Source organism: Poecilia latipinna, unplaced genomic scaffold (genome assembly GCF_001443285.1).
Source record: "Poecilia latipinna isolate Pla-1442-1.1 unplaced genomic scaffold, P_latipinna-1.0 Scaffold1583, whole genome shotgun sequence".
Taxonomy (NCBI): Eukaryota; Metazoa; Chordata; class Actinopteri; order Cyprinodontiformes; family Poeciliidae; genus Poecilia; species Poecilia latipinna.
Window position 1 is genome coordinate 132,314 of NW_015114199.1, and position 8,737 is coordinate 141,050.

An 8,737-nucleotide genomic window follows, 5' to 3' on the forward strand; every position below is an offset into this window, starting at 1 on the left:
ACAGCAGCTCCAACAACAACTACAGCAACTCCAACAACTACAGCAGCTCCAACAACAACTACAGCAACTCCAACAACTACAGCAGCTCCAACAACAACTACAGCAACTCCAACAACTACAGCAACTCCAACAACAAATACAACAACTCCAACAACTACAACTACAGCAACTCCAATAACTACAGCAGCTCCAACAACAAATACAACTCCAACAACTACAGCAACTCCAACAACAAATACAACAACTACAACTACAGCAGCTCCAACAACTACAGCAGCTTCAATAACTCCAGCAGCTCCAATGACAACTACAGTAGCAGGAGGCCAAACAACAACTATAAGGCCTACAAGTAATTCAACTACTTCACAAACACAATAATTTAATACGCTTGGCAGCTTGATTTCTTCCTCTTCTACTATTGTTTAATTTTGTCTAAATTTTTTTTAACTACACTTATTTTTGACATTTTAAGCAAGAATGCCACCTCTTCGTGAGCAAAAGATGGTGGTATCAAATGTCACAATTCCTGTCAAGACTTTAAGTCTGAAAGAATCTCTGAGGAATTTAGATGTCAGTGATGTTCTTGATTTTAGTTGCTTATGTCATGAAATTTGCTGATCCCATCAAACTTCTTTTCTGTTCCTTTTAAAGTGAAAGACCTTTGTGGTTCCGATCCATGTGACAAAGCAACCTCAAAGTGCAAACCTACAGTGGGCAGTTTCGAATGCACATGTTTAGATGGTTATATTAAAACAAACTACAGTGAAAGATTATGCATGGGTAAGTATATTTAACAATCAAGAGAGTTGAAATATTTCATTGTGCACTGATTATAGTGTAACTTTCTGTACTTTAGCATGTCCCTCTGGTTACAAAGCTGAGAACAACAAATGTAAACCGTAAGTGCATCGATCTGACTGTACGACTTTACGGTTTTCTGCAAGTACATCAGTTTCAAGTTAAGCAATTTCTTCTTTTCAGATGTGAGTTTGGTCGTACTGGCTTGAATTGCCAGGATGGTGAGTATCCAGCAGTGAAAATCAAAGCATGCACATAAAGATGATACATTTTATATTTGCTTTTAGTTTTTCTGTGGACAAGAGCTAAGACTTAGTATATTGTCAAAATTTTGAGATGGACTGTCAGATTATCGAATTGTTTGCAAAGAAGTTGTAGCTCACTCAAAACACCAAATTCATTCTTCATATGCTCTCCACTGATCGCAACAGAAAAGCAATTTTGAGGCAATTGCTTTCTAACGTTTTAATTAAAAAAAATATGAGGTAGTGCTGTAATTTAGGTTCAATCTGGAGCTTTTTGTCCTCACTAACCAGCTATAGCACGCAACATAATTTCAAATTTTATGGCATCCAGACAATTTTTCTAATTCAACTGACTTTTGCGGAGCTGCCCTTGGCTGGTGTGTCATATTTTCCAAACAAAAAATGTCCACTGTGAGGAATTTTCAGATAATTTCAGCATGTTTCTTTTGTGAAATTGTTTTAAAATCTTTCCCAAAATTTGTAAGATACAACGAAAGACGTGCAAATGAAGTTATTTCTGTTAGTTTGACACCCAAAGGCCACCAACAGTACAAACTTCTTATTTTAAAAAGTTATCAAGTCAGTATTAACACATAAAACATTCACTGAAAAAGAAATATATATTTTTTCTTTTTCCAAGTGAGTTTTTAAGGTTAAGATAAAATCTTTTAAATCAAAATGTTAAATTTTGCAAAATGCTACGTGATTCTGTCATAAAAAGGCTGAGTCCGAGCTTTTTTTACTGACTGCTTCTCGGTTGTTTGTCAGAACGGTTGTTTATCGTCGTGATTGTTTCCTCTGTCCTCGGATTCCTGCTGGTCGTCATGGCGATCGCTCTGCTAGTGGTAGTAAACAAGTAAGTTTGAATCCTGCTCATTTATCACCTTAGTTGCTTTTATAATCACCTTTGTCCTTTTTATAAAACTGCATTCATACTTTGGTATTAGACTGAAAACTATTTAATATATGCAAGGCCATTTAAAGTTGGGTGGTTTTACAAATCAGTTAGAGAAAGTTATAGAAATCAAACCTTAAGCAAAATAAAGTAGGAGAGACACAGTTGCATAACTTATTCTTTTTCTCAGATTCAAGAAGACCAAATTATTCAGGACCAAACAGGAAGACATTAGGAGGCCGTTCCAAATCCCTTCTCTTGCCAAACACCCACTGTCCAGCAACAGCAATGGCTATTACACCTGGCTCAAAGAGCCAATAAGCAGCCTGACAAATTCTGGGGTCCCACGAATCCCACGGGCCAACACCATCAACAACTGGGACAACATGGAGATGACTCAGCAGAACAACGAGCAGAACTCAGTGGGTATAGACGACGTGAAGATGAACATTTGTGTTTTGTTTACTCACAAATTCGGATGTCTTTTCTTCTCTGCTGCAGCCATTTGATGACAACCAAGTTGACTTGGTGTCATTCTCCCGGAGTTAGCTCAAGAAGAACTGAGACACTAAACCTTACGCCCAGATCCGAGACCAGAGGGAAGAGGGAAGCTGAATCACTTCAGGGGTTCCTATAGTGGTGTTTTTCCCAAAACACTGTAATTTATTCGAACCCTTTTGATGTAAAATATGTAAACAGAAGCGTTTCGGCTAAGATGTGCAATGTAATGTAGCAGAAATTGTTGTATCATGTGTTCCTTAATACTTTTAGCTGCGACTGAGTGACTTATACTCTGCTCTTGTCATCAACCAGTTTGCCTTTCATGAAGTTTGGTTTATAATTACAATCTTAGTCACCCAATCTTTCAGTTCTGTATGTTAATTGAACTTAAATACATAATCCTTTTTATTTTTATTTTCACTGAACAAAAGCTAAGAGAAGAGCTCTTGCTCAAATATTTGTTTTGTTCATTTTTGAATTTACGAGAGTTGTTTTTCAGGTTTAATTCGAGTCTCAGCTTCAGGTTTAACTAAGTTTTTGGTGAATGAGACGAGCCGAAATTGTATCCAAATAATTAAATATGAAGATATTCTGTTTCTTTCAATCTGTGCTGTATATAAGTAAAATAATTTATAATATGATTGCAGTAGTTTGGAAAGTAATTTTTCTATTTGTGTTGCCTTGTGTTAAATATTTTAAACAAAAAGCCAGAAATCAGACATGATCTGCTAATCTTCTTTTTGACAGCATTTTTAATTCGGGAACAATAAAGGTTGGATTGCTGGCTTTTGAGTTTCAAATGTTTTATTATTAGGGGGTCTTGCTGCAATGAACGCATTTAATGTAACCTTTGATTGAGATGGTTCAGACAGTATGTCGTTAATCACTTTAAGACTGGTATTTTCAAAAGGTAATTTTAATCTCATTGTTAAGACTGTAAATCTCTTATTACATTTGGGTTTTCTTGTACAGATAATCCACCGGGTGTAGAATTGTTCAGCATAAAATAGTTTTTTTTTTTTTCAATGGTTGTTATTCTGATGAAAGAACTGATCTCTGGAGTACCACAGGGAAGTGCTCTTGGGTAGTAACTGTACACTTTTTATACTAATAATTCACCTTTTGTGCATAATGATGCAAGAACTAAAGGAAAATAAAATAATTGTTTCTGAGTCAAATATCTTATGAAAAAAATTACTAAATTTTTACAAATTTTAAGCAGTTTTCATGCTGTGAATTGAATATGACAGTTATAACATTTAAGCCTCTGTTCAACTGAAATGTACATGTATTCTGCCATGTTGTCTTGCATGTTTAGTTTAGTTTGTTTGTTTTTGGTTTTTTAAATTTGTAAAAACAGTTTTAATTGATGTAAATAAAGATCAGGTGAGGCGGGGCTGATATATAATTATTGTAATGAACAGTTGGGGTGAAATAAAGACAAACCTGCAGTCTAATTCCAGTCTTCATTAAAGAAGCGCCCCCTAGTGCTCAGTATTCATATTGACACTGTGCAGTGTACTTATTGTTTACAGGCCTGCCTTCCTGTGCTATTCATTCCGCTCCATTCAAATCTGGTTTACAGATTTGCAGCTACAATTTCTACCGGGTTAATCAGCGAAAAGAAGAAGTTGTGAAAGATGACGTTGATTTTCTGCGCCGTTTTAGAATTGCAGTCTGCCTGTAATTTTAGGAATGCAGTGGATGATGGTTGTTTACAGTGCAGGCGGTTTCTGGTAAGTTTCACAGTGTGGAACTGACGCATTATATACATCACAGCCATGGTCTGCAATAACAAAGCCAGAGAGCTGACATAATGTTAATTATAAGCAATCTGGATTGATCAGCTGCTGTGTCTATGTTGGAGGAGGGATACACAGGCTTCATGTGATTGCTGGAGTAAAGTACAGAGGTAGAATCATGCTGCCATTTTATGGCACAACCAACCAACTATATTACCTTCAGTTGTTGTAAAAATGCTACATATAAAAAAACTTAAAAGAAAACTGACTTTGCAATTTGATGCCTTGAACTTAAGAAGCTCCTACTTTCTCTTTTGTCTGTTAATTGCTGCAGGTGGTACTCTGCTGGAGCTGAGTGGGAACGCCTCTGTCAGGCAGCAGCTCTGCTGGAGACAGCAAGTCCAAGGAGGAGCTTGAGTAACTGGATGCTGCTTTATGTGAGCAAGGCACCCCTGAATGGTTGCCATGGGAGGTTCAAGGATTCCTCAAACATGCATGAAAGAATCAAGGCAACACTCCAGGTATGTTTAAGAGGTAATGAAATGAAATAAAGCTCAAAGAGGCTGGAACCGGGCATACAACTTGATGTCATAGAAATAAAGGCTTTCATTAGTCAAGTCTGGAACTTTAGCCACATAAAAATATGATCAGTTATGTATCCATAAAAACATAGCATAACAAAAGAACTGAACTAAAATTAATAGAAATTAGTGGATCTCAATAGTCCAGCATAGCAACACAATTCAGGATTTTAACATACAAATATTAATATAAAAGAAGGGATCAATGAAAATCTCAGGAAGGTATTGACTTTTGGTGGACTTTATATTTCGACCGATTGGATTTTGTTGATGATCCCTAAACCGACTAATGTGCTCTGAAATATGGTTATTCTTTTAATATTTAAAGAATAAATATCACACTACCACAATCTTTAATGGCATTCATTTTTATTCTGTGAGATGATAAATACATAATTTATGTAAAACTTCAAGTTTGGAGCCCTTTAATGGTCAAATTAAGTTATTACAATATAACAAGTTTAACACATTTAGATAAAGGAAAAGTTAAATATATTGTACTTATATTGCACCATTTTAGCCAACTAGACTACTTAAAGTGCTTTACAACAGAATCTTTGTTCTCATCTCATTTATCCATACACACATGCACTCATTCAGTGTGCCGTTAGCAGCTAGCTATAATACACCAAAGTCATAGCAATCAAATGTTATGTATAACTGGTTTGTAACTAGACCAAGAAAAATAAGAAAAAATATGCAAACATTGATAAATATCTCAAACTATTGGAGTTGTGATGATTTTACTGAAACACATTAACAGATTTAAAGAAATCTCCAGTTGAGCTTACATTCAAAAACTTAGATAAACATAAAACTGAGGCACAAAGTAAACCTGAAATACTTACAGAAAACAACTCTAGTAAATTCATAGATTAACAAAAAAAAAAAATTTCTGGGCAAGAAATTTGCTCAGTCAGAAAAAAACAGAGAATAAATAGTGCATTTAACACACAGAACTGAGAGGCTGGGTGATTAAAATGCAGGAATTATAAACCAAACTTTATGATTTTGATGACGAAAGCCAGACTGGTTTATGACAGTTTTTAACAGACCTGACTAGAATTCACATAATACAAGCTAAAAGTAGTAAAGGAACACAGGATACAATATCTATCACATTAATTGCACGTCTCTGTTGATATGTTCTTGTTTTCATCTTTTACATTGAGGGAGTTCCAACGTAATGCAGTATCTTGGATAAATACCGCTATAGGAAATCCTAAAGAGATCCAACTTCCTTCTCCTTAATTAGAGTCTGGTGTAGTCTGTGGCTTCATTCTGGGTGTAAGGGTTTTTTATAGTTAGGACGTTCCTGTAGGGGATGTTGTCCGGTCCAATCTGGGAAGAATAAAAACATGTCATTTTGGTTTTTGCTGAATTGCTGCAGGACATGAGAAGGGATGAGAATTTGTGAGTTAATAATTCACAGATGTTTGTCTTTGCTATGTCTTGTGCAGAGGTGTACTCACAGAGTTCCTCCTTGAAGGAGTCGAGCTTTGTTGGCTGTTACTCGGAGAAATCTCCGTGTTGATCTTGCCGGGCCAGCTTCTGCTGAGTTTGGCGCGTGGGATTCGTGGGACACCAGAATTTGTCAGGATGTTTTCTGGCTCATTGACATAGATGAAAAAGCTACTACTGCTGCTGCAGGATGGTGGAGCCTTGCCTAAGGAAGGGATAGTGTACGGTTTCCAAACATCTTTCTCTTTGTTTTCTTTGCCCTTGGACATTTTTCTCTTGAATCTGAAAAACAGAAGAGTACTGAAACTGTGTCTGTCCTACTGTGTTGTGTTTATAGATAGATTTCTACAGGCAGCAGTAATTAATTTGTAAATGCATTTTTAGAAAAAACAAACAAATAAGACAGAGGTAATTATAAAAAGTCAAGAAGGTGATAAATGAACAGGGTTCTAACTTACGTTCTTACGACCAGTGGCAGAGCGATCAATGCGAGAACTAGCAGGCATGCGAGAATAGGCGAGACGATCACAAGGATCAACTTCGACTCTACGAAAAAACAGAGTCACTAATTAGTCTCAGCTTTTTTATGATCTTGAAACAACAGGATCACATAACATTTTAGAGAACATTTTGCATTAAAACTTTGAAAAAGTGGATTTAAAAGTTTTGCTGTAGGCTTTACAGCAAAAACTTTTACTTTGGTAAAAAATTTTTTAAATTAAAATAAAAAAATTTAATAGTTATTTAGTCAGTGTTGTTTTGTGTTAACATTCCTTTGATCATTTTCTATGCAAAGACTTTGGTAGTGCTGTTGGACTTTATAATTCCTATGCAGCTACAGACAGTTACAGCAGCAAATGGCCCAAGGCCAACATTTGAACCAGTGACTGCAATGAGGACTTTTGCCTCTGAGTTTTAAAGTATTTGTCTAAAAAACATCCTGAAATAGCAGATTTTCATATGGATCATAGCACCATCCAGCACTGCTTTGCTAAAGTCAGACACACCTAAAAAATGTTCTGCTGCTGTCAGCTCAACAGACAATGGAATAATCAATGTATAACTCTTTGTCCTTGGTTTCCAAGAACAAAGTTAATATAATATTTTGCAATATAAAATAATATACTAAATACAAGCCCCCCCCAAAACTCTTACAAACATAACAATAAACGTCTTGATGTACATGCTTCGATTTTCACTACTGTATACTTACCATCCTTGCAGTTTATGCCAGAACGACCAAAGCCACATCTGAAAAAAAAGAAAAGAAATTGCTTAACTTGAAACTGATGTACTTGCAGAAAACCGTAAAGTCGTACAGTCAGATCGATGCACTTACGGTTTACATTTGTTGTTCTCAGCTTTGTAACCAGAGGGACATGCTAAAGTACAGAAAGTTACACTATAATCAGTGCACAGTGAAATATTTCAACTCTCTTGATTGTTAAATATACTTACCCATGCATAATCTTTCACTGTAGTTTGTTTTAATATAACCATCTAAACATGTGCATTCGAAACTGCCCTCTGTAGGTTTGCAATTTGAGGTTGCTTTGTCACATGGATCGGAACCACAAAGGTCTTTCACTTTAAAAGGAACAGAAAAGAAGTTTGATGGGATCAGCAAATTTCATGACATAAGCAACTAAAATCAAGAACATCACTGACATCTAAATTCTTCAGAGATTCTTTCAGACTTAAAGTCTTGACAGGAATCATGACCAACATTATGTGTATGTTTTGTGTGTGAAGAGGTGCCAAAGTGCGTCTTAATCATAATAATAATAATAATAATAATAATAATAATAATAATAAAAGTCCAAACACAAAACTTATAATAGAAGAAGAAATAATAGAAGAAAAAGAGGAAATCAAGCTGCCAACACAAATGGGAACCAGTCTTAACACCACAGCTTTCTGATTAATATAACCTATATTCTGAAAGATAAGTGTAATGAATGTACTGTGTAAGAGAAAGGTAAACTAGACCCGAGAATCCTTAAAAGTACATATTTAAATTAGACTCACATGTAACGTTTGCTGGCAGTGGACAGTTTTCACAGGTGATATTTGTTTTCAATGTTTCTATTACAATTTCTTGGGTGATGTCAGACGTTGCTTCATAGATGGTTTCAACTGAAGCTTCAACGTTGCCTGTGTTTGACCTTTGTACTGATTGTATTTCCCTGAAAAGAAAATATGGAGGAGAATACCGGTAAGTCTTTGTCATACTGTAGGCATTTACTACTGTCCAAAAAACACAGATTTAACACTGAAACTTACCAGAGCTCCAGGACTATTGTTGAAATGTATCCATGTTTATTTTTGAACTCTTTGTCAACCTGTGTATTAAAAATAGTATTTTAGTGAACAGTGTTCTGCTTAGGCAGTATTTGGGCACATAGAACAAAATGCCTTTTGATAAATAAAGCACAGGTGAGAACAGTAGCATATAATTCTGGCATTTGGAACAAAATACAATATAGGAAAAGAAAAATTAGTGCTTACCGCATT

General features: G+C 35.6%; 1 long non-coding RNA gene across 1 annotated transcript; it reads left to right on the top strand.

The window, feature by feature from the left end:
* Window positions 1–266: 266 nt before the first annotated feature.
* LOC106963803 (uncharacterized) lies at window positions 267–899 on the top strand. The gene is made up of 3 exons (XR_001428262.1): window positions 267–349; window positions 652–780; window positions 857–899. It is a non-coding gene; the product is annotated as an uncharacterized LOC106963803 (long non-coding RNA).
* The last annotated feature ends 7,838 nt before the right edge of the window (window positions 900–8,737 follow it).